Here is a 6,230-nt window from a genome sequence, read left to right as displayed (position 1 = left end):
TTGGGCTTTCTTTTATCTATAATATCTTTTCAACACAATACTTCAAATATACTACATTATTTTATATAAATTGAGTTTAGATTAGTAACATACCATTTAATTTATATTTCTTATGTTTCTGTAACCCGTGCCGTACAATCTTAAACTAAGCATTTTCATTACACATGATCATATAAAATTACTTTCCAACACAATATTGTATAAAATGAAAATACGACATTCAACAACTATATATATGTATATGCATGTTTAGAAACACAATTAGAAACTTATCAAGCAAATTTTCTCTTAGATATTATTGTCATTAATTAATATTTTAAAAAGTTTCATTCGACTTATATTACTCATATTCATAAACATTATCATATTTTAAAAATCCCATAACACACAAACCCATAATAACACAAGAAATACGAAACTAATTCTTCTTACAACTAGATAGAGACATTAAAACACATTGCGTATCAAACTTATTATTCGAGTAGCATTTTATTATATAATTTGTCCAGATTTAATTAAAATTTCTCAGCGTATTCGAGCTTCACGGCTAAACTTCTACAAAGTAATAATTCAGTTGTGCTTCTCTATGACCACGAGACATGGTCTGCCTTGCTAAATCTAAAGATACCTACCCACATTAAGATTATTTTTCCCCTTCCCGAGATGAAGGTGAATGACAGCATAAGGTTAATAATTTAAAAATATATATATAGTTGGGGATAACACGAAAATAGGCTACACCGGGTTTTACAAAATGTTATATTACCCAATAGTTGGAGGCAACATCTCAATGTCTTAGCATACAGCTTGGCTGTTTTTTTCATTATTTACGAAAAATATCAACGGGCATCTGGATCTCGCATAGCTGGTCACAGATGCCTAATCAAATAACTTTAAAAATTTAACATGTTGTCTTTATTTTTCCTTTTTTCCCATGATGTTAACTAACTAACTAACTCTATGGCCTATGGAACCCGGAGGTTCAGTGCCGCGTTCACAAAAGCTCTCCACTGACTTCTATCCTTAGCTAATTGCATCCAGTTTCTACTTTGTATTCCTATCTCTGCGAGATCCATCTTAATATTATCCTCCCATCTGCGCCTAGGTCTTCCTAATGGTCGTTTTCCTATGGGTCTACCAGTCAAGACTTTGAAAGCGTTTCTACTTTCTTCCATTCTAGCTACATGACCTGCCCACCTAAGCCTCCTAGACTTGACGACCCTAACAATGTTGGGTAAACCGTATAAACTATGTAGTTCCTCGTTATGGAGCTTCCGCCATTCCCCATTCTCGTTCCTCTTGGGTCCGAATATTCTTCTCAGGATCCTGTTCTCAAATACTTTCAGTCTATGTTCTTCCCTCAGAGTAAGCGACCATGTTTCGCAACCATACAGAACAACAGGCATGATTATCGTTTTATATATTTTAAGCTTCAAATTCCTCGACAGAATTCGCGACGACAAGAGATTTTGAACCGAGTAGTAACACGAATTCCCTGCTTTTAGTCGACATTCAATTTCTTCGTGAATATGATTTTCGTCTGTTAACATTGATCCTAAATATTTGAAAGTATCCACTTTATCAAAAGCATTATTTAATATTTTAACGCCTCCACAATTTGCCGTATTACGGTCCCGACGTACTTCCATGATGTTAATTGGTCTAAATACACTTATTCAACAAAATATAACGATTTCGCAGATTAATCAATGCAAATTCCAACACGTCAGATGAACATAAATTTTTGCAGTACAAGAAATTCAAATAGTGATCGATTCAAATAGTGATCTAATAGATTTTCTTAAATTTTAATTACTCTTCTATCATTAACACGTAACATTACGTTTTGGGACAAACATACAGGTATTGCGGTTAATGCATTGCAAGTAACAGTTCCAACACAAGTTTCCAAATCTGAATCTTTAAACTCATTTGAAATTACATTGTGATACATTTCTGAAATATGTTTAACTGCTAAACCAATCCAGATTTTCCGAGTCGAATTTGTGAGTTTTCACACCTTAAGGCGATCTACAGAATGAGAGCCAATAGATTTTCTAGTCAATGGATCCAATAATTCAAATACCTTTTCTGAATTAGGTGGCTTATTCACACAAAAGTAAGGACCCTTGAAAACATTAAAGAAGTTTGAAATTTTCTTGTCAGCTACTGAACTTAAATTTGCTTGTTTTAGAAACACCAAATCATTCATTTAACCTTATACTTACTCTCCTGTTGTGAATTATATCTTTCGTTTCGCTTTCGTATTACCTCCATTCTTTTAAATCTGAATTTACCCATTTATTATCCCAATTTTCATTATCGACATCACTCGTTTCATTTAGAAAATTAGAAAAGTGTTCAGAAACTGTTTTTTTCAGCTTTAACATTTAAATGCAAACTGGCTGGACTAACGCCAAAACTGGTCGAAATTGAGTGGTTTAACAACACAACTTGCGGTATTAATTTTTCTCATGATGCATGATGGTCTCTACAAAACAACCTAAATATTCTATTCGTTTCCCGATAATTCTCTCAACTACGTTCGAATTAGGGTGGTAAGGAGTCACATAAAAAATTTAACACCATATTGTTCCATTTTTGCTTGATTTTTTTTCGAAACAAAACAACTTCCGTTGTCTGTGTAAAGAAACCATCCTACGACGATTGTTTTTCCTTCTCTCCTCTAGTATGGTTTTCTCACAGGAGGAAAAAATAAAGAAATAAAGAAATATTAAAATACTTAAGGTTTAACAGAAGGAGTCCTGTCACCACGGCATGGCGCGTCCTCAGGTTGCGGATCGATTAGAAGGCCTCTGGATATAGAGGTTAACTGCGAATATACTGAATAAGCAGTCGCGGACTAGGAGTGAGCTTGAAGGTTTGGGTAGGGCTAAAAACCTCATCCTGTAAAAAAAGCACTTGTTCAGAAATATTCAAAAAAGCCTCGGAAAAAAACTGATAACTTGGCACGACCTCAGCAAAAGAAAATGAACATGAGATTTCGAACATGGAATATTAGGAGTCTTTATAGGACAGGCGCGTTAAAATCCGTAACGAGTGAGTTAGAGAAATACAGGATGGACGTAGTAGGAGTTCAGGAAGTTAAGTGGGAAGGAAATTGAACTGAGAATTCCGGAAATTTTACGTTCTTTTACGGGGAAGGAAATAAAAATCACCAGTTAGAAACAGGGTTTTTCGTTCATAAACGTATATGACCAGCAATTAAACGGGTTGAATTTGTTACTGATAGACTTTATTTTATTGCTCGTAAGGGACGGTGGTGTGATATTATTGTTTTAAATGTACATGCCCCAACTGAAGATAAGGATGACGATATAAGACGACGAAGAAGTGGAACGGATATTTGACCAACTCCCGCGATACCATATGAAAATTCAATTAGGGGATTTCAATGCGAAGGTAGGACGAGAGGATATTTTCAAACCGATTATAGGGAACGAAAGTCTGCATAAGGAAAGTAATGACAACGGTGTTAGACTCGTGAACTTTGCAACGTCCAAAAAGCTAATCGTGAAGAGTACAAAATTCCCACATCGCGACGTTCATAAATACACTTGGACATCACCAGACGGAAAAACACGTTTAGAGACGCTGATTGTGACACTGACCACTACCTGGTAGCAGCGATAATACGAGAGAGGTTATCGTTGAATAAAGGTAATATTCATTGTCCGAAAACGGAGAGATTTAATTTAAAGAAATTAGAAGAGAGCCAGGTAAGAGAGAAATACCAGATTGAAGTTTCGAATAGATTCTCGGCTTTAGAGGATTTGGAGTGCACTAGCGTTGAAGATGCCTGGATTGAGATTAGAGATAGCATTAAAATTTCTGCAAAAGAAAAATTGGGACACGCGGAAATACGTAGGAACAAACCATGGTTCGACCAGGACTGCATAAAACTAGCAGAGAAGAGAAAACAGGCAAAATTACGCCGGCTACAAAATCCTAATCAAATACCTACACAAAATTTCGCAGATATCAGGCGGGAAACTTCCAAAACTTTTAGAACAAAGAAACGCGATTTTCTGAAAGCTAAAATTAAGGAACCTGAAGATAATAGTAAAATTTAAAAAAAAATCAGAAATAAATCAAACAGTGGTCAGCTTTCACGGTTAACTGTTAAACTTTATCCGGTTTTAACTACCCGATTAACAAATAAACGGTTTTCAACTATTCGATTAACAAATAAACGGTTTTCAACTACTCGATAAACAGATGAACTGTTTTTTCCTTCTCACACCAGTGAGTGCAAGAATTTACAAACTAAAACAAAAAAAATTTGTACTCGCTTTAAATACGCATCATTTTTGAAACAAAGTGTTAGTATTCATCATGGATACACAGTGGAAACATCCATTTACCTGTATTCTCGCAGGGCCTAATGGGAGTGGAAAAACGTATTTTGTGAAGCGATTACTGTCACATCTCCCAACCATGATCAATGCAAAATTTCGTAAGATATACTGGTATTATGCAGAATGGCAAGACGTGTATGCAACAATGCCGGTTCCAGTAGAATTTCACGAAGGACTTCCACGAATGAAAGATTTTCAGCCTCAAGATGGACCACATTTGATTATTATTGATGACCATATGCGAGAAGTGAATAGTGATATTGTTGGTATGTTCACAAAAAGATCACATCATCGAAATATTAGTGTGATTTTTATAACACAAAATGTATTTCATCAAAGTAAAGCAAATAGAAATATGAGTTTAAATTGTTCGTATTTGGTGTTGTTTAAAAATCCACATGACAAGTCACAAATCAAGCATATGAGTTATCAAATCATGCCTGAGCATCCACTGTTTCTACAAGAATGTTATGCAGATGCAACAAGAAATCCACATGGCTATTTACTGATGGATCTTAAACAAGATACACCCGATGAAATGCGATTTCGTACAAATATTTTTTTCCGACGATTTGCATCATTATGTTTACGTACCAACAAAACATGTTTAAATTATTGTGCATGTGAAAAGAATGATTTAGTCTGTCACGATGTCTCCTACAGTGAAACACGCTGGTCTGCTACGTGCTCTGCACAAAGCTAAACCAAGATTGCGTAAAGCTAGTATTGCTAATGCAGACGCTTCATTAATTCATATTATTTGTGAATGTTGTTATAATGTCTTAAAAGGAAATGTTCCACTGACAAGTGCGCAGAAGTCAAGATTAAAGCGTTACAAGAACACGCTCCACTATCTCGTAGACAATACAAAATCATTGGATAAAAAGAAGAAACATTCTACATACAACAAGGAGGATTCTTACCCGCATTACTTGCACCTATTGTAGGAAGTGTGTTATCCAGTATTTTGTTTAAACAATAAACATCATGGAACATAGCAAGAAGATGGTTTTAGTGCCACCAGAAATGTTTCAACGAATGCATGCATCATCATCCCGTGTGAGTGAAAATCGAGAATCTAATCTCGATCATGAAATGCAATCTATATTGAATGCATCGTATCCACGTGATGAAGAAAAATGGAATCAGTACAATAGAATATTACAGAAATATCTTTATGTGATACGTAAACAAGAAGAACCAATACCACTTACAATTACATCAATGAAACCTGATGGTGACGTCCCGAATGTTGACGATAGCACGAAACAAGAAATTTTAGCCGCAATACCACAAATGTATCGTAAGAAAGCCGAACTACTATTCCGTCGTTTAAATCAAGATGACGCAATTACGTGGGATCATAAAGGAACGGTGTAAATCAACGATAATAAACTACATGGATCCAATATTGTAGATTTAATGTGCGATGTGACTCGACCGAGGAAACATTCTAATCCTCAAGGCTGGGAATTGTTTTGCAACTACCTTGCATCGTCAAACACACCTCAAGAATTGATTGGTAATCCACGGAGATTAAACTATATTGTCAAGCATAATAGTACAACAGCATCTGAAGGATCTGTACCACCAAAACCGGCACCTGAATTATGTTCTTCCGGAGAAGAAGAAGAAGAAGAAGATGATGATGATGTTTTAGAAGTCCGACCAAAAAGAAAACTTATCATTCCACAATGGTCAACGTACAAACCATGAACAAAAAGTTGAAATCCATTTATTACAATCCAGCACATCTTGCATCGCTTTCTACTGCAAAGAAATTATGGCAAGCCACAGGAAAATCTATACCTCTAGCCAAAATAATACTTTGGTTAAACAAACAACCTACCT

The sequence above is a fragment of the Thermobia domestica genome, chromosome 1, assembly GCF_964235325.1.
Source record: "Thermobia domestica chromosome 1, izTheDome1.hap1.1, whole genome shotgun sequence".
Lineage (NCBI taxonomy): Eukaryota > Metazoa > Arthropoda > Insecta > Zygentoma > Lepismatidae > Thermobia > Thermobia domestica.
Note: the sequence above shows the minus strand (reverse complement) of the source record.